Genomic DNA, 24,558 nt, shown 5'->3' with positions numbered 1-24,558 from the left:
TTTGCTTACTCCTCAAGTTTCAACTATGAGGTACAATTCCCAGTAATTTTTATGATGCCATTAGTTTGTTCCCATCAACACTACTTGAACTCAGTGGCTTTCCTTCTGACCTATTCAGCTAATTCTTCCCATTTCCCAGACTGATCATAACGTTCTGAGAAAGATACAGTCTCTTCCTATAATTTGCTTTTGAGCAAAAATAAAGCACTCTGGTTCTACTCTTCTGAATCCCATTAAGTTCCACATAGTAATGATGTAGTTTCTTCCCTCAGAAACAGCAAGTAGGCTCCTCCATTTTGCCTGGTACAAACTGTTTGTGATCTTCACCATAGACAAGTATTTCCAGGAACAAAGAATTCCTGTATGTACTATGGGTATACCATGTATAAGAAAAATATCTAGAGATGTAAGACAGACATCTTAACTAGCAAAAAAAGGGCTATGAAAAACTGTATTTGTAACCTTCAGGATGTAAGTGCACCTCGAACAGGAGTCAGAAAAAACATGTCCTCTTCACCACCTTCTTAATTTGGACGAAAAAAAAAAAAAAAAGGTAAAGAAGAGAGATGTTTTCCTTAGACTGGGACTATGTCAAATGGCTCCAGGACAATGGAGAAAAAACATTATCTCTACCAGTAAGCATGAAATATTGGAATCCTAAACTGTGATTTGTATAGGATGACTAGGATGTAACACCATGAAGTTTAGCTCATCCTTTCCTCAGCATAATGCTTTTCTATTTTTCTTGCCAAAGTCATTATTCTTCAAGATGCAAGTAGACCAGAAGTTGAGAGCAGAGACCCTGGCAAGTAACTTGTGCAAGGAATGCAGGGGAATATGCATTGGCTTCCATTAAAGACAAGATTCCAGCTAAAATGATTACTTGGTCCCCCTTGGCACGGTTAAAGAGTGCTACATTTTGCTACTGTAACAGGATTTTTTAACCTTACTGTTTCTATACAAATTTAATATTGATTTCTGTTGCAGTTGCTGCCAATACAAGGTCTTGAAATACGGGGCCCCACCACAGTCAGAAGGAAAAAGATGTCCAGTGGAACCAGGGATGGGTTAAAGAAAACACAGAGAAGAACATTGTACTTGGCTGTACAAGTAACTCATGAATACATCTTGAGAAATGTCCTGGATTATCAACTGTAATAAAACTCTCTCAATGAGGAAAACAGGGATGTCCTGGAGAACTATGAGTTCTGGTTTTCTGTGTTCGCTTCATGCATGGTTTGAAAACATTCCAAAGAGAGAGAGAGAGGACAGAGTGGCAGAGAGAGAGAGAGAGCAGCAGAGAGACGGAAAAGAGAAAGCAGCAAGAGAGAGGGAGGGGAGAGGGACAAAGAGAGAGAGAGAGGGAGGAATAGAGACACAGAGAGAGAGAATGCAGGCACAGAAAGCTCATTTTTCCCGGTAGCTAGAGACAGATTTGAGCACTGCCCCTGTAGGGAGAAAGACAGCAAAATACCATTTGGAACATGGATGGGAGAGCAGGGATACAGAAATAAAGAGGTTTATCTACTTCTTATTCAGTCAAATTTAAGTGGGAGACCGAGAGCCTGATTGTTAGTTTGGGGGCAGCAGTTCCTCTATTAAAGACTGTATTCGAAGAAAGGAGAATGAAGTAGAGCTGAAATAATGATCAAAGAATGAAACAGCCAATAATTACACAGGTGAATGCTTAAAGTGTGCAACTGGTTTTAAGTCAAGAGACGTTAGGAACAGAAGTAAAGAACTCAGATCTTTTCTTCTCAGTGTTGGCACACAGCATGATCCCCTCTCTATCATCTGCTATGGAGTAGTCCTTTTGCTGATCTTTAAGCAACAGTTGGCAATACCTGTAAGATACAAGCCAGAAACAGCCTTCTGCACCACAACAGTAGTAATTACTACCCCTGAATTGAGGAAGACTCTCCAAGTTTCCACATAAATTCCCCATTTCCCATTGAAACTTAATGGCTTAGAACGTGAACATTTCTCTCTCTCCAGAACCTGGATGTGTTCGAGTAGGAAGAAGTAACTACCCAAATTACTCCTTTATATCTAAAGCAATAGAAGCTCATAATTTTTATGTTGATATCCTAGGAACTCTGCACACCAGAAATACAGGATGAGTGCTTGCATGTACTTGGATGGAAGACTATTTGGGTTTCTCTTATATTTGCTTTCACCCCATCTTGATATGGTTGAAAACTACTTCAGTCTTCAACTTCCTACCTGTTGCAGTTAGGCTAGTATGTTTGCTATTATTTTTTTTTCTTTTTTCAGCAACAGCCAAGATTTAAAAAGTAGTCCTTCCAAACTTTGAAAAAAGAAATTTAATAGCCTGTTGCAAATGCTTGTTAGAGGGGCTAAACTCTGCTTTATCTCAGGCATCTTTTAGGATGCCTCAGTTATATGCAGGAACAAAACACAGTAAGAGTTTTAAGAAAGAGAAAAAGAGTAAGCAACAAACCTTATCTTCCCATCTTCATCATAAAAATGCAAAGCTACCCATATGGTCCACTGCAAAAGAATGCATTTCCTGGAGGCACTGTGCTGTCTCACTAACGAACACATACAAGATGTACTGTACAGATATAGGCTGGAGGTCACAAAATCCCACTGCTGACCAGCAAGAAAAAAAAAAAAAAAAATCCTCATATTTCACAGTCAGGAGATTCTCACAGAACCACATTTCACAACACACCAGCTGAGTAAGGACTTTTAAAAACAGCAACAACATCAAAGCATGTTTAAGGTCCCAGTTACACGATTTCTGCTCAAAATAAAAACTGTTCCCACTGTTTAAAGGAAGAGAGAATTGGATGTGGTTGTGGCTTTGTACAGTGACGTGCATGCACAGCATCATAGTAGGAAGCTTGCAGATCCATGATGAAGGGCATGAGCATGTGCTCATACATCCCGGGACAGAAGTGACTGCGTGCCGATTCACACACTCAGGGACACACGTGTTGATCAGGCAGGATGGAGGCAGAAACACAAGTTCACACATGTGCAATTCTTACCCTTCTCTGTATACAAAACAGATTTAAAGCCTGAGTGAAACAACTTGGCAATCAGATATTTCTCTTGTAGAAAATACCACCCAAGTTGCAGAAGTCATTTTTCTTGCTACTCTTCCATTCCACAGGCATGTTGGCACTTCATGCCGACATGAAGTCATGGGATATTCCAGGAACAGCACTAGCCTTTTTTTCACCTTTGTTTCTTTTTTTTCTTTTTTTTTTTAAGAAGTGGCAAGTTTACCAAAATTGGCTTAAACCATGAAGAACAAGAGCCTGAAAGATATGTAGATGCTTTAATCATGGGACAACCAGCTCCCAAGAGAAATCTTGGGAATCTGTGTTCCTCTGAACACCAGCAGAGTCAAAACCACAGTGAGGTCAGTCGATGACTGTGGAAGAACAGGGGCTTCTGCAGGCTCTTCACCAGCTTGTCTGCAACTGTATTAATAAACTGGAATTTCTGACATTCATAAAGCAATCCAATAATTTCTGATAGAAACAGTGGAGGATTATGTACATTTTGCTGTAAATGACAGCATCAATTGAGGTTTTGAAGTGACACTGTGGGTCTTGGATGGCCTCTCTATGCTTTTAAGCCACTACTGCTTCAGCTGGAGCCCAGTCACAGTGCTTTTCTGTGACGTGTCTTCCTTCACAGATAATAATTATTTTCTAAAGCATTCTAATGAAACAAAGGATTGTAAATGTGAACATATACTCTGCCTGCTGATTGCTGCTACCAACCTAAGATTTTCAATGACTCTCAAACCACAGAACCTAATCTCCAGTTTTCCAAAGCTGTACCACAGGATCCATATCCTGTCCCTCCAACTTCTAACCCACCAACAGAATGACAGGAGCCTCAGGCATTAAAGCAGTCTTTAGCAGGCACCACCAGAATTCCAGGCATAGAATTAAAAGCCAGTTTTGCTCTGTAGTGACAAGAAGTGATTCCAGCTAAAAAGTGCTCTGTAGCAGGAAGAGACAATGACTTGGTCATCTCTACAAACTCTGAAGAGGCAAGAAACTCCCAGCAGAAATAAAATGTTACCAAAACCTACCACTGACAAATATTGCCCGGTGGCCTGACGGAGCTGGGAAGAAAGGGTTCTATGAAGCTACAAAGTCTCATTGTCACAACAGTTAAAGGATGATAGTTATTCATTAATCTGTTTCCAGTCACACAGCTCTGGTGGATTGGTTATTTTCGGTGAGTTTTTTGGGTTTAGACTGAAAGCAAAAAGAAACACTGTGCATTGCTTAAAACACTGAGAAATAAAATGCACCAAATAATATCTATGCCAGTCTTGCAGATCTTCTATTGGAAACTCCTGCTTTATTAGCAGGGTTAAAGTGACACCAAAGTGTTCAGATCGAAACACAAAGCTGAAGACAGATATTCTGTCCTAAATACATATAACCACATGTACTGAGAGGAAAAGAACACTTTATCAAGGGATTGAGAGCAAGTCCAAATAGAACAGTTTTTTCAGATGTTCCAACTTGCTGCATTTGTCTCAGTCACACAAGCAGTGCTTTCATTTGCTTCGTCCTCTAAGCAAAGCTCAGTTCAAGAGCACAACTCCCTTTTATTCTGAAGCCTGCAGACTGCAAGTAATCCAGACAATTTTTCCAAGATCAGACACCACAGGAGAAGGCAAATGATTCCTGGGTCATGCTATTTTTAATGCCTGTCTCTCTGCCACGCCATCACTTCTATGCCACTTCTACAGAGGATGACAGCTTTGGAACAGCTTCAGTGCAGAAGATATGAAAGCCATATTAAAAAAAAAATGTATCAATATGTTCTTACTGTGAAAAGTGCAAAGTTGTATCTTTTTCTTAAGACCTTTGTGTTTAGAGTCATAATGTAAAGGTGATGGTCAAAATTTTCACTGTTACTGCTAAGCACTGCAAGGATCATGGGCAAACAACACAAGAAAACATCCAAAAATTTGAAGTCCTGCAGAAAGGCACCAAGTTTCAGGATCAAAGGAATGTTTGCAGACCAGCCAGCTCCAGAAGTACCCTTCCTCTTTCAGGAAAAGAAACCTGCCCTGTGAAACTGTTCCACTTTCCCTCAGTTCAGTTACACACTGCTCGTGATCTTTGCTACAATGGGAGGCAGAAGAAAGGAAGAGGGAGAAGAAAAAGGAGAAAAATTGAATCTTTTGACCATCCAAGAGTTTGGTAAAGGTGAAAGGAGTTTTTAGGAAAGGAAAAGGAAAAATCTACGCAGCGTTATTCTTAAAGCTTAGCAGAATCAGCCATTAAAATACAAACAAAAACCTGCTCATCCTGGTGTAAGAATGAATTTTTTTACAGTGAGAACAGTCAATCACAGGACCAAGCTCCACATGGATATGCTAGAGACCCTATCACTGGAGGTTTTGAAGATGCAATTGGACAGGGAGCTAGATAATCTCATCTAGGCTTCTTTTCCCATAAAAGGTTGGATCAGATAATTTTTCAAGGTTACTTTCAGCCCTCGATTTTTCATGAGCTTATGACCACTAAATTGAGGATTTGGTTAAACCATGTTAGCTTTAACATCCAGCTGAGTGCACAGTAGATTCTGCTTCCTGAAGAAGTACCTATGTGGACCAAGATTGCCAAAAAAATTCAGTCGATTCTGTACCATTGTTAAGATTTCAATGTATCATCTGTCCAGTGGTAACACCAAAGTTACTTCTCAGTGACAATAGGCCTGTTTGGCCATTTACGCTTGTGCTCATGTCCATGCGTTTTCAGCTTTATCACTATCAATTTTGGATTCTCTGCTTGCAGTACAACAGTATCCACATTACTGTGATTTTTAACTGTGCATCTGGAGCCAAGCAGACAGACTGAGTTTTTCATCTTTTGCTTTCCAGTTGCCGGTCTCTAAGTCTAGACCACTGAAGGTTACACAGAACACCCCTTTGCTCTGCCAGCCTCTAGAGACTTACTTCCAACTCTCCTCCATGCATTTCCTGCTCTGTCCATAGAGAAGCTGAGACAACTGGAGTCATTAGATGAAGGAGTCAGTGTTGGTGAATGCTAATGAGGCTATCAAAACTGTTATGACACGTTTGGCCACAGACCATCACATCTCTGATGCTTCAAGTTACAAAGAAGTGCACAGATATGGGCACACAGAGGAACTGAAGCATAGGAAGAACAAGAGACTTTTCCTGGAGAGGAAAAATGGGGAAATACGAAAACAGACATAAGAGAGTGAGGTATTTTTAAATCTACTTGGTATTAGAGAAACTATGGTTATTTCTGGCTTTAACAAAAGGTCTGATTGTGCTGCATTAAGTCATGGCCTTCTAACTTCAATTTAGGTTACTTGGGTAAAACAGCACTGAGGGATCACAGCAGAGCCTTTTGTAAAAGCTAAGCCTGCTTAGAAGTCAGGTTACTTATACAGGTGGCTAACATGTTTTCAAGTTCAAGACACCACAGGTTTGCTGCAACTGATCTCTAAGCTCCCCAGACTAAAGTTAGCTCAGATCTGTCTGTGTGCACCCTGCATTTCCCGTCCTAAGACAAGGTGCCAAAATACTGCACTGGTAAGTCGCCGTTGCTTTCCATTAACTTCATTTCAGCATCACCTAACGTGCAAACTGATGGTTAGAGACAGAAGAAAAGGAGAATAAAAGGTGCTCAGTACCATACCTCTCGTGGCACAGAATCAACTGGTGCTGCCTCTGTACAGTGGCAGCAATGTCATTTCCCAGAGACATGGCAGGTCACCAAAACAATTTGTAAGTATTTCAGGATTAAGAGTCCTTGGCCAAGAGTAAGCTTACTCTTTATGTTATAATGATGTTCTCTAGAGCAAGGACCTGTTTAAAACACGAAGCTTTTTAAATTCATCCACTCAAATGATGCTCTGTGAAGCATCATTTGGACATGAAAGCAGTGATATTTCTCAGCTATTTTATCACAGACTGTCTTAGATTGTCTCAAAATCTGACATGTGAAGGGTTATTTTCTGGCAAATCTGTACTGTTTATACTATTCCTTTACATGGAAGGTTGAGATAGAAGGCCTGAATGCACAGAGATAAGCATAATCTGGGAAAAATGTCAAATGCAGAAGAAAAGGAAGAAAGGTGATAATGGAAGACTAACCAGAGCCAAAAATTCTGGGAGGAGAAATATTTCAAGAGGTCCCAATCAGAAGGTTAAATGTGGATAAGCAAAACCAGTAGCTGTTCAAGTTCAGAAGAAAGACAAGCCCTGAAAAGAACAGACAGCTGAAAGTAAAGAATGAGACAGAAGAAAAACCATGAGGCAATGACAGACAGTCATTCAGGCCCAGATAAATATGGAACTCAGGAGATAACAGTCCATGGGAAAAAAACTACATGAGATGAATATGAATTTTAAGGCTGTAAAATTCAGCCAAGGCCTGTAATCTGGAAAGGCTGTGGTACTGTTCAGAGGCAGAGCTCTCAAAAACCCTTCTCTCACTACTTGGCAAGGAATCTGATGCCTGTGAAACTTAGCAGAGCATAGCTCAAGACAAAAATGTCATAGAAGCAAGACAATATCTGTTACATGACAATGTAAAAATTTAGTTCAAGATTTTTGGAAGCAACAGAGAAGGTGAGGATCCTTTAAATGAAACTTAAGTCCATGGAAATGGGAACATATGAAGACAATGGAGATGTGAAAAGTCTGCCTGGGTCACCTTCACATACTCCATGCACCAATTCCATCAACATGACAGAGGTAAAAATAAAAAAGTGAAGGAGGAAAAAATAACACTGAGACATCTGGGGTTTATAGAAGCTTTTCTGACTTTTTTGATAAAATGTATCAAAACCCAAGAAGTATATTTTAAGTACCCTAAATTTTTATTTTGGACAACTCAGACATCTAAGTTCTAGCTAAGTTGGTCAAAAAAAGGTAGGAGAAAAACATTCCTGTACAGCACGATTTGAAGAGGTGAGGTAACTGTACATGAACTGTCCAGAGCTCGTGTATCCCTCTGTGTGTATATGCGCATGCACACATGTGTATCCACCCAAGATAAAAGTGAGGAGGAGGGGAAGTTTTTCATGGAACAATTTGAATCTTCTAACCTAAACAAAGAACCTTGCATTCACGCAAAAGAATGTGAGAGATGAATTTCATCTCTTTTAATTAGGAAGGGAGCTTTCAAAGTAATTCACCACTTTTATTGCTGTATTATATTTCTTTCATCATAAAAACTCCCTAATTCAATGGAGTCTGCCAGTTTAAGGCTACTCACCCTTGCAGGGAGAGAAAGAAGAGACTCGGAGATAACAGATTGTCAAATTTTGGAAAATGCCACTTGCATCTGCAACACACAGGGAAAATATATAAAAAATTAGCCCCAAAAAGATGATTACACAGAAATCAAACACATGGACTGTGACAGAATAGATTTTCAGAGAAGCCAAATTAAGAGTGCTGGCACCAACTCTGATGAGGCCTGGATCCCACCCAGAATAGATAGATGATTCAAAGTTAGGCACCAAGTCAGTCTTCAGAATCACACACTGCTATTCCACACCGCACCAACAAACACAAAAGATATACTTAGTGAACCAGAAATCCAAGTAACCCATCCTCTGACCTACTGGTGAACTATATTCCCTCCTACCTTATCCCAAAGCCAAATACAGAATCAGCAAGGCAGGATTCCCAAGGCCCTCTGCCATTCTCTAGAAGAATAACTAAAGAGTGCAGTAGTGCATAGCTTCTTCTGCAAGTTCCATTGGAAAGGCAGACTGGAGTACCATCAGTTACTCATCATTATCCCTGTCTGCATAAGAGAACATGCTCCTAATTAAATTATAATGATGTTTGAAGTTAAAACAAGAGACAAGGAAGAAGACCTGCTTTTGGGCTGTTCAAAGGAATTGGGATAAGAAAGATTTTTTTTTCAGGTTGGGTCCATAGATGCCACTTAGAGATATTTACTCACTTGAAAAAAAGGGTAAAGTGCCATCAATTTTCACTTCTCTGGTTATAGAGCCCAGAACCGGACTGTGTTCAGACAGGTTGGACAGGACATAGTTAGTGCTGATAAAGAAAAGATCCAGTAAAGAGTGCCCAGAAAGTGTCACTGAAGCCGGCCTCAGGAAAGCTGAGCTCCATTTAAAACCACTTAAAAAGGAAACTCTCTACAAATTAAGACCTGGTAATGAGTAAAAGAAGATCAGAGGCAGAACCACATGCTGATTGTGAGAAAACTCAATTAAGGAAATTGTACCCATCCACCCACCTGCAGTGCTGAAATGACAACATGTTAATTTCCAGAAATACTAATATTCCTACTTCACAAGAAGAATCAGAATAGTGCCCATGTTAAAGTATTTTTCATAAACTAACAGTTCTCTCTACATATATTCCTTGTCTCTGTTTTCAACATGAAGCACATATTGCAAGATGAAGGTTCCTTGTAGAAATATTTTCAAGCAAAAGCAAGGTCTGCATGTTAGACTCTGTATTGGGTTTCTGTGGCAAGGTTTTGGTAGCACTGGTGGGGAGGGCGGCAGTACAGTGGCAGCTTCTCACAGAAGCTGCCAGAAGCTTCCTCTGTGTCTGATACAGCCAATGCCATCTGGCTCCAAGTCAGACCTACTGCTGGCCAAGGCTGAGCAATGTTGGTCGTGGCTCTGGGACAACATATTGGAGAAGAGGAAAAAAACTGTGAAACAGCAACTTCAGCTGGAAAGAGGAACGAGAATATGCACATGAAACAGCTATGAAGACACCAAAGGCAGTGGGTGTAGAAGTGCTTCAGGTGCAGGATCAGAGATTCCCCTGCATCCCCATGATGAGGCAGCTGTGCCCCTGTAGCCCATGGCAGTCCACAACGGAGCAGAAATCCACCTGCAGCCTGTGGAGGTTCATGGTGGAGTAAATGTCTGCCTGCAGCCTGTGGAATAACCCATGCCAGAGAAGGTGGTTGCCCAGAAGAGGCTGTGATGCCATGAGAAGCCCACATGGGAAGAGGGTCCTGTAAGGACCTGTAGGCCCATGGAGAGAGGAGCACACACCGGAACAGTTTGCTGGCAGGACCTATGATCCTGCACAGGACCCATGCTGGAGCAGTTCACAAAGAACAGCAGTTATCTGTCCCTGACTTTATCTCAATCCACAAGCCTTTCATTATATTTTCTCCCCCATGCCCAGCTGAGGAGAGCGACAGAGCAGATTTGGTGGGCACCTGGCCTGCAGCCAGGGTCACCCCAGCACATACTCACATAATTTATCAAGGAGATAATCATCTAGAAGCAGCTAAACTTCTGTCTTGCATAACAAATAGTCCGAACAAAGCTCTAAACTATACCAGTAGAACCAGATTTGGGCCAGCTTTGTTTGACAGCTAACTCTTTACTTAACCACCATAATAGATCTGGTTTATTTCCCATGAAACTGTGAAATTCAATTGTGTTTCAGAGGCATAATCTTTACATAGCACACATTAAATATAGTCCTGCATAAGATCCACCATGAGATTTTTCCTACCTTCACACCTGATAACAGGTGTGGCCATTCTAACTCCATACTTGGCACAGACTGCTGTCAATAAGTCAAGGGCAATCCTGCCTTTTACAAACATTAAACGCCTTTGGTGTTGTCACCAGGAAGCACGTCAGAAGTGACCAAGCAGTAAGCTGTGCACAAAGCTCCCATGAATATATCTCAAACACACAATGGGAAAAGATAACAAGAAGGGCATGGACGAAAACATTTAGCAGCAGGTCCTTATTCAGAATGAAAAGATTTCCCACTGAACACCAGGACACAAATCACCTGGAAACTAAATTGCAGGTTTCTAATATCAGAGAGCCAAAAAAAACCCCAAACTAGTCTAAAAACAGTGCTACTAAAAATATTATTGTAACTGAAAGCCTCTTTAGCAATGAAACCTTCACAATACTCTCTTTTGACAATTTAACTAGCTTTTCAATTTAAAGCACTGTATCTTGATTCGATGAAGGGAAATGATGTTTTTTTAAAACAAATCATCAGGTTTGTTGTGCAGGCTACGTCCAGGTTATGTATGAAGTGCAAGATGGTAAAAATAAATAAATAAACAAACCCCAAAACAAAAATAAATGCAACAGAATGTTTTCATTATGTGAATTTAATTTAGCATTTATTTGCTGCTAAGACCAGGCTATCCCTTCTTCCTCACATCACTGCAACCAGCTATTGCATTACTTTTTGAAAGAAACTCTCAGCAGCATTAGTGCTGCTGTACACTTACACACTGCTTACATACTGAGAGCTAAATCTTTCACACATGTCTTTTCTTAAAATCATATAATATCCCGAGTTGGAAGGGACCCACCGGGATCAAAATCCAGCTCCTGGTCCTGCACAGGACCACCCCAAGAGTCACACCTTGTGCCTGAGAGCATTGTCCAAATGCTTCCTGAGCTCTGTCAGGCTGGTGCTGTGTCCACTTCCCTGGGGAGCCTGTTCCAGTGCCCAAACACCCTCTGGGCGAAAAACCTTTTTCTAATATCCAACCTAACCCTCCTTGACACAACTTCAGGCCATTCCCTTGGATCCTGTCATTGGTCATCAGAGATAAGAGACCAGTGCCCAGTCCATTTCTTCCTCAAAATAACTCATTGGAAATTGATTGTTTTGGTCATTTGCCTTGGCCTTATGAATGAATGGCAATTGCAAGATGTAGACAAACAACTGAGCTGCATTTGCAATCAAGGCTTACAGCACAGTATGCTCAGTGTATCACAAATGTATGCATTTACTAAGAAATTAAAGAAAACACAGCAGGAATGTTCATCATCAGGCCCTCAGAGTTTGAACCTGTTAAATGTATTCAATATCACATTTGCCAGGAGGGTGTTGACAGGTGGAAGGTAATAGCAAAGAATTTTGTCATTCCTATAAGCTGAATGCAGCCATTTATTTCCTTCTATGGACATTATATGGCCTTTTAAAAGCATATTTATTTCTGGCTCTGCCTGTCCTGTACGAACCTTCTCCTCAGGATTACAGAATGAGAAAGTAATCCTGACCAAAGAGCTCTAACAAGAATTACCAGCAGAACTCAGACTCATGACTGTCTTCCTCAGTTTCTGTGCAACAAGTGAGGAGCCAAAAAGAGAGAACAGTGGGGGACTGTTGATTGATGTTTGATTAGAGTCCTCAGGAAGCCACATCTTGGTGTATGGCTGAACATCAGCCTCCTAAACCCTTGCAAGTACTGACCAAGCATCAACAGCACAATCACCCTTCTCTTTTTTAGTGTCCTGAGAACTCCTTCAGGATCTACTGCCTGCACACAGGGCTCCTGAACTGAGCCACGGGAGCTGCACAAAACTTGCGTTACCTCCATGGGAGAAGGAGTGCCCAGATAACACAGGGAGCATAGCCAGGCATCCTCTCCCAGTTCTGTCACATATTTCCAATGAGAGAATAGAGGTACACGTATAATACAGTTAATGTCACTTCTTCATCTCAGGAGACTATCAAAAATGCACTCAAAGCATAAGGATATATGAGCTAAAAAAGGGAAAGATTTTCAACCAAACTTCTTATATAAGTAGGGCCAATCATTACCATTCTTATTTATAAACTAACAAAGAACCAGTGAGTGACTACAAGTCTTGTTGTAAAACAGAAGAGTATGCTGGGTTCTGAAAAATCTACTAGGCACAGGGCATCTCCAGCTAGCTCTACTCAGTCTATGCTGGCACTGATCAGAAACATTCTTCACCTGCAAATTTAGATTCTTCCTGCTGAAGTTCATTAGGATGGTTCAGCTTCTTTGAATGCAATCAAAGTCAATTTAAAATGTATCTAATTATGGTCCTCAAAGCATAAGCACCTCATGCAATGAATTATTAAGACTGTTTAAGTAAATCTGTTGGAGAAGAGGAACAGTAATTATTTTGAATTAGTGATCAGCAAACAAGTCCCAAATATTCTTTTGCACCAGTCCCAGGCACATTCATTCCAGGAGGATTCCAGAGTTATTATCTTACTTGGTAAAATCCCAGCAGTGGGGCAACACAAGGAGTGCAGGATACAGCAAGCTGTGTGTGCATACCTCTTAGCTGTAGGAGCAGCAGAGACAGAGGGTATATCTGAAAACTTGCTCTGGGAACAATTAACGAAAAAATGCCAATGAAAAAATGTCTTTGGTAATCAAACAAAACAACACAACATACACAGAAAAAATACAGACAACAACTTCAAAAGAGCTCATAACCACTATATTCTCCTTAAGGTGATAGATCTGAACAGAAATCCCACTACTCTCACACCATCTGCTCTAACTACTGTCTACCATTTGCTCTGATATGGGACCCAGACCTTTTGTTTTGTTTTTCTCCTTCCTCTCAGCCTTTTGTCCTGCTGCCCCAAAATTTCCCACTAAACCTCAGACATCTTGATTGAGACTGGTACTTCCCTGCAAAAAGTCCTGGTTTTGATACATTCTGCTAAATAAAAAGCTGTCTTGTAAGAGACATCCATCCTAAATCATATCGCTTTAAGGTCAGTAGCATCATGGTAAGGACAGTATAGAGCAGCATGTTGAATGGACTGTACTTTTTTTTTTTTTACTGAGTTCGAGGGCATTTGAAGAATCTTGTAAATGATGCCATCAAGTACTGCCCAGAGAGGAAGCTGCATGGGAATATACTGAGGTCACAGCAAACCTTACTCAGCTTTCTCTCTCCCCTCCATGCCCGCCCTCAAGTGCAGCCAAGCGTGGGATCCTGACAGCAGGAGTTTCCCACTACAGGCCTTTGGCTTCATCTCTCCATCAGCCTCCAGCCTCTCAGTTCTTCTCAGGGACTCTCCATGCACTCTGAAGAAGAAAGATCCCAGGCATTTGTCTGGGGCTCTGGGAGCTGCTTGCCTCATTCCTTCTGAGGAAACAGCTGGAAAGTTGCCCTCAAAAACTCATTTGTGAGCTGCATCCCATCCAGAAGTTTTATCAGCTGCTCATTTCAAGCAGGTTTTTATAGAGCAATGGGAGAGCTGGACTGGATGAAAGAACTGGATCAATGCCTTTGCCTATCCCAGGGAACAGATCCTCAAACTCAGATCATTCTTCACAAAGTCCCCAGTTAAAGGTTCTTACATGCAGGCCGCTTTCTCTCTCTTCCCATCTCACCCTCCCCACCTCAGAGTTAACAAAGTTACATATACTGTCTGTCTAGGAAAACACAAACAGCCACCTTTTCCTGCTTCTGTCTGAGAACTGACTGGAAAGGCCAAAAAGCTCTCAGGTCTAAAGGATTTATCAAACCAAGGCACAATGACACTGATAATGAAGAACATAATGAAGAGATGCACAATTTTAATTATCTTCCCTCTTAGGGAAAAACAGAAGGAGAGAAAGACAAGAATCCTCTTAGATCACAGGAGGATTGTAAGAAAGGGGAAGAACTGTTAGAGAGCAGTGTTGGCATAAAACCAAATGGGCACGAACTGGCTATGAACGAATTTAGTTTGGAAATTAGAAGCAGATTTCTAAACATCAGAAGAGCGAGGTTCTTGAATGGCTTCCCAATAGGAAGCAACAGGAGCAAAAGCCATTCGAGACGGAGATTGATTAATTAACTAAGGGAATCCTGCAACATAATTTCCTGCAACTACAGAAATGGTGTATTCCATGACTCGGGAGGTCTCTTTCAGTCCTGCACACCTCACCCTCTGCTGAGCCAAGACAGGATATATAAATAGATAGAAATCAGAGACAAGGTACATTAAAACTGGAATATTAGCAGGGCAGCTAGGATAAGGGTGATTCTGCTTTCTATATTAAGTAAATTTATGGAACGTTTTTGAGTGACATTTATTCACCTGTATGTACTTACATTTTTTTGGGTAAAAATTTGGGTCATAAGGGAACACTCAAACAGGAATAAAGTTCCATGATATCTATGATCACCTGCAAGGAGCAGTATGGAGGTGAACCCTCCCACCTACCATGCAATCAGTCGACTACATTGTTAGAAGTTATCTTCACTGACCTGCATCCAGAGGTCAAAGCTGTCAAAGGAACTGTAAGAAGACGTAAATAAGTGAGAAATTTTACATAGAAAATCACGCAGGAAGAATTCAAGTGAAACAAAGAAGTTTTACAGCTGAGAAGTGTGTGGATGGGTATAGAAATGATCACCTGTCTTTTTCAGACTTGACTGAAGTTTTGCTGGAAAGAAGTCTCTGAAAGCATTAAAAAGAGTCAGCAGGGAGAATCTCTTCACATTCTATTTTTATATCGAAAAGCCCAGGACAATACCACCCTATTCTATACACAGGAAAATGCTAAACACATGAAGATGAAAAAGCATGAAAAATATAGCACTGTAACATAAGAAATCATCTGTGAACTCTCCTGTAGCACATCAAACATGAGGTATTCATTCATTCCCACAAATGGAGTCAGTGTTGATCTATAAGCTGCAGCACAATATTACACATTTCAGTTTCGTGATAAGCTTCGGCTCTGTATTACACATTTCAGTTTCATGCATTTAAGCCAGACAAACATTCCCAGGGGATTGAAAGAACCCGCTACAGTGAGTTGTGGTTCTATTTCGGATCATATCACAGCATAACAAATCACAGTTTCAGACATTGGGATAAGGGGCTCAATAAAGCAAGTAGCATGATAACTTCATGTATACCCCTCCCACACATGCAGCAATGTGTGGAATCAAATCCACCTCAGGCCCTTCAAACTGTACAACTACAAAGCAACACTCACTCTCATACCTGCATGCATCCATTATTCATCTATATATATTCTTAAATACACATCATTTATTACATACTGTTGTACAGCAGTAGCTATCTAATCCTGCCCACACACATCAGCACTGTTTACCATATCTGATCTCTTGCATTTGGAAAAAAAAGAAGAGAACAGAAATGTTTCATGCAGAAGTTCTTTTGGTGGTGCTGGTTTGTGCTGCTGGTTTTTCATCTGCACTCCATACAAAGTGGTCCTCAGAAGCAGAGTCCTGATATGTATTTGGTAACCCACCAGCTCCCTGTGACTGCTGTCCCAAAAGAAATTCCGAGGGCTGAGAATGCTGCACTGGTCCCCTAGACCCCTGGGTCTAGCAGATTTTTAGTGTCAAAGAGGTTTGTAAATTAAAGTAAAATTTAAGAAGAAAAAAAAATAGCCACAGCTTAAAGACTGAACTGGAAAACCAGCCATATTGCAGGTACCCTGTACTAGAACTACTCCTGTTGATCTTTGCTCTGGTTCCCAAAGAAATCATGTTAAAACATGCAAGAGCATTAAAAAGAGTTTATCTTATTAAAACACCTTACAGCACCCTGTGCAGATTAGAAAATTCTTCTGAAGTATGAAAAGACTTCTGTTGATCACTGAGTAAGGATGAGAGACAAGACTTCCAAGAGAGAGCAAATATTTCTGAGGTACCAGATGCTATATTTTCCTAAAGAATTCTGCACATTAGATGCCTGACTACTCATGTCATTTTGTTCTCAGGCTGAGAAATTGAAAATTTCTCTCTGAGCTATTTTGATTGACTGGGCCTTGGGACATGAAGTCAAAGTAACAAGCGTGAGCATAAGTCTCCAGACTTTCACAGTCACCTTCTTGTTCTCATTATTGTGCTCAAAGTTGAAGAACTGTAGTAGCTTCATTTCCTCCACCTAATTAAGTTGCATTGAAAAGGTAAGTGAAACAGGGAAAAAGTAACTTTCCTGGAGTATGTTTTCATTTTTCCATTTTAATTTCACCTACAAGTCAGCCACCTCAAACATGACATTGGATGGTTGGCAAAAGCGTAACATTATTGCCTAAAACCTAACATCACTAGAACTCATTGCTTGTTCTTGGGTATTTTCTTAAGTGAAAAAAAAAAAAAAAAGAAGAAAAGGTTGTTCAATATAAATAAATCCCTGAAGGGCTTCCAACCCAAATGCTGTATAGTATTAGACGATGAAAGAACTGTTAGGGAAGTGAACAAGAAACAGGAAGTTGGAACTACCTGGCCAAGTTTCACTCTATAACTTGAGTAGTGTGTCATTAAAAAATAACCAGCACAAAGAGTGAAAAACAGCTTCCAGTACAAATATATACTTTTATGATCAAGTTCTCCATAGACAGAAATTTTTTTATTTTCCTAGAGAATATGATTAAAAGACAGTTATTGTTTAAATCTCAGGGAAAAGAGGAAGCAGACGTATACACAAACATAAAAATACAAAGTTTGCATAATATTTAAAAACAGTATGTCTTTTTTTAAAATACCATATCCTGCCAAAAGATTTAGTCTACACTACAGTTATTACACATCCTTGCAGGCATTACAACAATCCCTGTGCCACTGTGACACACAGTCCTTCTGTCCCACCCTGAAAGGAAGCATTAGTAGTTCGCAGTCTTTGATTTCCAGATGAGCTTAATGCAAAAGCCCACTTGAAACTTTCCAAAGGGCCTCTGAATCAGGAAAAGAACGCAGAGCCTAAAAACACAAGGCTTGTGTAATGCAAGTAGAGTACTGAAAAACCGCATTGAATTGGGAGATTGAATGATTCACAGGACTGGCAATGGAATACAATATGTCCTTCTACCAGGTCACTAGGCTGGATCCATTCTGGATGACAACCAAAAACCATTCCCATTCGATTACTGCTCATGTGAAATGAATTGATCAAGGCTGTCCTGATAAGGGAGCAAGTTTGTCACTTGAAACAAAAAGATCACAAGGACTTGTGTGGGCAAAACCTAAAGAGATGAAGAAGCCATCCCAAAATCTACCTAAATAGTCAGCCCATTGTCAGGAATCTGACAATGCTGGCCAGAAAAAAAAAACACAAAAAGAAGTTTAACAGAAAGATGCCAAACTTCGGTTTGATCCTGACTGACCCAAGACACGCAGCTAGAGAGCAGCACCGGGGAAGGTCACTCAGCCATGGTTCAAGGCATCACTTATTCTGTGAGTGAAAAAGGGAACTGCAGTCTTCCAGGTCTGTCAGTTTAACTGCTTTCACCCAAAAGAAATTAATTTTACCGTCTTAAAATGAAAGCAAAAGAAATCTAACTCACTGGTGAAGCCGTCCAAGATTTTTTGAAGATAATAATCCTTCAGCTTATTGGGATCAGCACTTAATAGATAAGGTGCCAAGAGCTAGTTCAGCCCCAGCTGCCAGTGCACCTTTCTATTCCAGCAAACTCAGCTTCCTGCCCTTTAGCACACACAAATTTGGCACATTTAATCAAGTAAGTGTTCATTTTAATAAAGTATCAAATTGCCAGTAAAAATATTTTGCTTGCCTACCAGAAGATAAAAATTGAGCCTTTAGCATGTTTTCTCAAAAAAAGAAAAGAAAGAGAAAAAAAAAAAGAAAAAAAAAGAAAAAAGAAGACAACAAAAATGCTGCCATCTTAATGCAAACACTAAAGCTTTTGCTTTATTTTGGATCTGTTTAAGCTACTGTAAGATGTACTAAAACAAACTGCTCCATCCACCTCTGTATCCTTTCATCAAGTCCTGAACCTGAAAGTGTATGATAATTTCCAGGGCTGCACAGGCTGCCAACCTGAGAGTGAAGCACTGGTGTAGGCATGCACATACATGGACACATACACACATAGTATTTATAAAACCACTGCTGTAAGGGATTTGGCGTTTATTTTTTTAATTAACTGAAAATGATAACACGGGAGCTTTTCATCTGGCATGAACTTGGATTTCATCAGCTGCTGAAAAAGATTCTCTTGGAGAAATAAAATTACAGTGTTTCTTCATGTACTTTCCATGGATTTCAAAATAAACAGAAGTATATGGTCATGCCAGTTAATAACAAGATGGAGGTAAAGTTACAGGTACATCTTGATACACACCTAGAAAGAGGCTGCAGAGCTAGACACACACTGGTAACAGATCATATTGGCTAAATGACAAAACACCCAGGTAAAAATAAAAAGTGAATCACAAGGGAAAGGAACTGGGAAGGGCAGTTGCAAAGTGCCATTAGCCTTCCTGCTGCCCCTGGATATTGCATTATACACAACGTGGCATAAAGAGAGTTCATCATTTGATGCTCCTTCTGCCCACGCACATTTCTCACCATGTCACATTTCTCAAATGGAAACTAAAAGTGATGCAGACGAAAGCTTCAGAACCGCTTTGAATCTGTGCTCCATTTCAAAAGCCAGAAGCTGCCCTGTGAACCGGTTCCATGCCACACCCCAGCCCACTCCCTCCCCAAATTTGACAAGATGGTAAGAAACAGCCCTGAGTATAAAAGCTGTTCTTTCCAATGAAGGCACTGAGAAGTGCAGCCCTTACTAAATAACAGAACTGCCAGCTGCCACCTTGGTTTTCTCTTTTTCTCATATGGAACCTTTACAATCCATGGTCTCTTGAATTTATGAAAAAGGAGGAGGGGTGAACCTCAGCAGTACCTTATTTGGTACTGCTTAGAAAGACAAAAATTCCTACCTCTTTTCCCCAGTTCATGCTACAAAACACATCAACTTGATATATACTTTTGCCAAATGCTGGGAAGATTATTTCACAGGTTCCAGGGTGTAGCAAAAAGAACAAAAGGGATTTCGCCATTGCTTGATTTACTGGCTGGCAAGTTCAATGCTGTATTTAAATGTGATAATTTAATGATACATTAGGTCACTACCATGTTTTTGTAATGTCATTAAACTGGTAGAGTACCTAAAAATTTTTTTAAGACTTCTTGTTCATTATTTTTACATTTAAGAAATAATACTCTCAATAATAGATTTAGATTAAAGAGAGATTGAAGTTTTCAAGGATTCTGGTGAATCTGGCAAAGAAGAAAAGAACTTTGGCATTACAGGTAAAAAAGGAAAAGCTCAGTCGTCAATTGTCTCAGACACAAGATGACAGATGTACATATGTGAAGATGAAAATAAATTAATTCTTTGGAGGATGCTTATCCACATGAGTATTGACAGATCTGATGTAGTCTCCCTGTGAGAGTCAGGACTAGCAGCATTGAGGTATCTACTTCACTGAAAATATTCTCTGGGGAACACATTCCTGCATTAATTCCTTTCCATATCCACCTTCAGAGCTATTAAATCTTATTTACTTTCCTTCGTATTCTCTGCAAGTTAACATTTTTTGATCTTGCACAGGACAACATCTTGAGAGGTCTCCACTTATACAAATAAACTTGTCCCATGTGTAATGAAAAATGTGGCATTCCAAATGCTAAAGTAGAGACAGGCAAATAAATCAGACATAAAACCACACCTATCACTGTTCAGTATAAAAAACCATGAAATCTCTTATCAAAGAAAAAAGCAGGTTACTATGTCACCAGCACAGTGAGCCTTTAATATGAAACTGGGGTTGTAAGTTGGGATCCTGATTCTGTCATTGTAAAGCAGAAAGAGGCTTTACCTACAACAAAGAATAAGGCCAGATTCACCTCAGCTATGAGAGCACCAACAAGCCTTCATAACCTGTGGTAACATACAGCACTTCATGACACCAGCAACATTCTCAGGGAAAGGATTTTGCAGTAGGCTTCATCAAGTAAGCTATTATAAGATGCTCAAAGATGAATTAACCTGAAGCTCTGCAAAACAATGACCAAAAAAATTATATTAGAAACCAAGCTGACAGTAATTTGTTGAGTAATCATGAGTCTTGCTCTGGCTAAACTCACTTAGCAGAGTTACTGTCAGTGTAAGCAAGCAGTAGACAAGTGCTCCAATGGCAGTCACAGAATTTATAGCACCACCAACACTGTCAGTATCTACTGGCAGGTAAAAAGATTAGTGGTCTCTAGTGAAAAAAGCTATTCAAGGAAGCTCCATTTCTTTAATTCTGCATAAATATAGGTGGAGGATCCCTTTACATTTTAAGTATCACACACATATGTCATATTAAGCTAATGTTTTGGGAACTCTGCAGGAGTTAACTGTATGACCTCAGCACGAGCCACAGACAGAATGTTTACTCCCAGGTACAAAGTAACTCAAAGCAAAACACTTGGGAGCAAAATAAAACAAATACTAAAGTGAATTCTAAACAACACAGCAAAAATCAGATCTGGCACATCACACTCTCTTCTCCATTTGTGAAGAAAAGATTTTAATTTGAAATATAGGGAAGTAGAAGAATTAAACAGAAACAACTCCACTACTACCGTATTAAACATGTAATGCAGACAAATAGTGGGGAGATGCAACCTGTAAGAGCTTAGCTGGACATCAGTGATGATGGAGGAGACATTTTGAATGCATAAATTAGCCTCCTATGAAGGCAAACATCTTCTAGGTTCAAATGTTTCTCAGGATATCTGATAGCTCTAGAATTCACAATGAAATTGCAATCTGCTTGAAGGGAAGTGAAAGAGATTCCTCAGTAAGTTACCGAGGCAGTAGTCAGACACCTGACTACTGCCTGCTAGTTCAGAGAGGAACTGAGGAGGGAAATCTTTCCTCTGATCCAGTAAATCATTTTGAAGGGCCATTCATACCTGGATGTCCAATGAAGCAGAAGGAGTATAAAGAAATGGCTGGGTTTTTTCTTGAAAATCTACTAATACTACAAGGATGCACTGCTGCACAGTATGTGTTTTACTGTCTCTTGCAGGTAAGAAGGGGGTCTTCTGTTCACATATTCCACTGATTCAGCAGAGGTAGTAGAAGTCTAAACTTTTCAATGAGGCATAATAATTTGAAGTTGGAATGACTGCGTTCCATATGGTCATTCAGCTCTTTTAATCTGCTTTGCCCAGCATGTCTCACATTAAGGACTCAAAATCTGCAAATCTTTCCACTCCACTGCAAGTGATTTGTAAGTAACGGGAATACAGCCAGACAGAAAAGTCTTGTTCAAGGAACAACCAAAGTCCCAGGTCACAACAGAAACATCAAGTTCTACCAGAGGTTGGATCAGAGGGGAAATTGACAACTCTGATCATTCTCTACTCACAAGAGAGATGCACTAGTTAAAATAATACCTTCATTCCTTTTAAAGCGTTTGATTTAAGCAAACCCAAATTCCTACTCCACAAAGAAGAAAATTTTACACCCCAGGTGACACAAAAGCAAGTATACACACACAAAGGTAAGAACAGATTATTGCTGCATTTTCTAACTCTTTGTTTGTATGGATGAAATACGGCGCAACTGTTAGCCTCTTGTACCTGTAGAGGTATTTGGATTTCTAGGAGGAAACTGTATACCCGGACATGACCCTCCCCCTTTTCCCAAACTACTTTACAATATGTGGTTCAGTCATTAGGGTTTACAGGTCTTAGCCAGCTTGCAGATCTCTGACCTCTGCTATACATCTGTACTGGATACAAAGGTTATGTTCCCATGTCAGATGTCTAACTCCAGCCAGCAACTTGATCAACACTGAGTGACAGTTCTTCCTCATCTCCCACACCACTATTGAAGTAACATTTCTGTCAAGCGATTCCACACTTTCCCCTCTGCTTCTTGATCCAGGATGACCTCACAACACACTCCAGAAAAGATAACATGGTCATAACCAGGTTCTAATATACTTCTCTTTGTAATTCAGATCATCAAAAAACAATCGAACAAAAAGACTGCCCCCAGAACTGAAGGGAATGACAATTAAAAACATTAGCTGCTCCGACTGGATGCTACGTACCATAGCTTTGCGTTCGTGTGAACAGTTGCTAGTTTGGTGGTTTAAAACACCTCGCCTCCGCTCGGCTTTCCCCGCGGATTGTTACCAGCTCCCCGTCTCAGGGAGGCTGACGCCGGGTGCAGCAACAGCGCCCTCTGCCCGCCACGGGGGAAATGGCATCTCCTGCCTCTGCCCCCCCAGGGCTGACGATGGATTTAGTTAAATTTAAACAAATATATACAACATTTGCCCGGCAATACTTTGGCACCTAGGGCTACACCGACAACACAGTTTTTAGAAGCTCCTTCTTCTTGCTGCACAAATCTCAGTGCGTTAAAGACTTCAAGACGAGACTTGTTTTTACTCAAGTCAATGACAAGTCATTTCAAGCTTCTTGAAAGTTGGGGTTTGTTTTGTTGGCTTTTTTTTGTTGTTTGTTTGTTTTTTGAAATCTTTAATCATGTCCTAAGGAAAAGCCAATTACAACTCTTACTAGCTTTCTGTCCCCCCACATACAAAAGCACTTGCTTGCTTCTCCTTCCTCACTCCTGAAGCAAAGCTTCTATGTTGGAAAGGATTTCAAGAATAGGAGCACAAACACCGACAAATTGTCAAAGTTTTTTTTTACACTTTTATTTTGCCCCCATGTTTTCCCATGCTCTGCTTAAAAGTAAAAAAAAAAAAAAAAAAAGGCTTGCAAAGAACATTACATATTAAGAGACTGGAAAACTGCAAGGAAGAGGATGTGACTCTAGTTTGACTTACCAATTTTATCCAGATGTATATTTTCCTACTTGCTTTTTACAGCAGCTGAGCTCAGTGCTCAGGAACGTCCATCCCGTGTCAGGGAGCCAGGCAGAGCGCTGATCCCCACGCTGGATGCTGCTGAGTGAGCGGAGCTGGGGTGCCTGCTGCTGCTCCTGCTGCGGCTGCTGCTGCTGCTGCTGCTGCTACGTGCGCTCTCTCGGACCCAGACCAGGAACTGCTTCCCATTCCCCAGCCCCGCTCCAGCGCTGCGGGCTGCGGGAGGCAGGGCCGCCCCTGCTACTGTGCTGCGCTTTCTTAAAGGGCCCAGCGCCGGCCTGGCGGGAGCGCCCGGCTCCGGGAGCCGCTGCGGGCGGGAGCAGCAGGGGAAGCGGGGGGGCACCGCCGCGATAACCATCGCCCTGAGAGACGCTTTCCTACGTGCCCCGGGAACAGGAACACTCACTCTTCCACGCAGCTTTCCACTCAGGGCTTTCAGGTGTGGCGAGGTTGAATTTTGGCTTCCTTCGCACCCTCTGCAAGACCGGTGGGGCAGGAGGCGGCGGGGTCCGCACGGATCCCTGGGCCGTGGGCGCCGGATCCCGTCTGTGGCAGGGACCCCCGCGGGGAGCAGTGCGCCCACGCCAGCCTCTGCTCCGTGACTGACACTGCGGCACACTGTCCCCAAACCATGGTCTGCAGCAGCACGGGGATGTGGGATTTTCCCTGGTACTCAGCTCAGTCTGACCTTAAGAGATTTTATTCCCTGTAATTGAGAGGATATGATTTAACTAAATAAAAAGCCCTCATTTCCTAGTTTTTCCTCTCCACTCATTCTCCAGATAGCTTTAGTCTCGTGTAAACCGCTGTTTCTAGCATGTTTGCTGTTTTCTGACTTCACTTTTAACTGTGTCTGACTTTAGTAGCTAGATTAATGTGGAGGAGTTGTCTGCCTCGTGTGTGTTGCTGTCTGCAAGTGTAAGAAACCGCATTCTTTGTTAAACAGAAATACTGAAATTCAGAGATAGTTACACCATCTGCAAAATCTCTCTTGGTTTTTTTTTAACTCACGGAAATACGTGTTTGCTCTTTGTATGTGTAAGCCATTTGTTTTCATTACAATAACTGAACTCTCATGATGACAATACCAATCAACACATATCACAAGGCAAAGTCATATATATACACACAAAGATGTGTATC

General features: G+C 40.9%; 1 protein-coding gene across 6 annotated transcripts in view; it reads right to left on the bottom strand.

The window, feature by feature from the left end:
- The window catches only part of DAAM2 (dishevelled associated activator of morphogenesis 2), a 205,449-nt gene that overhangs the window by 153,168 nt on the left and 27,723 nt on the right, over positions 1–24,558 (bottom strand). The window contains exons 1-2 of one of the 6 annotated variants that reach the window (XM_032102754.1): positions 23,377–23,631; positions 8,259–8,327 (exon numbers count right to left, since the gene is read on the bottom strand). The exons of 3 other annotated variants lie outside the window; for them this stretch is intronic. The gene's annotated coding sequence lies outside the window, so the exon portion shown is untranslated. Of the gene's footprint in view, positions 1–8,258; positions 8,328–23,376; positions 23,632–24,558 lie in introns of those variants that run through there. 2 more of the 6 variants (XM_032102749.1, XM_032102755.1) reach the window with 2 other exon arrangements.

This window comes from Corvus moneduloides, chromosome 3 (assembly GCF_009650955.1).
Source record: "Corvus moneduloides isolate bCorMon1 chromosome 3, bCorMon1.pri, whole genome shotgun sequence".
NCBI lineage: Eukaryota > Metazoa > Chordata > Aves > Passeriformes > Corvidae > Corvus > Corvus moneduloides.
This window is presented reverse-complemented; position numbering and strand designations above follow the sequence as displayed.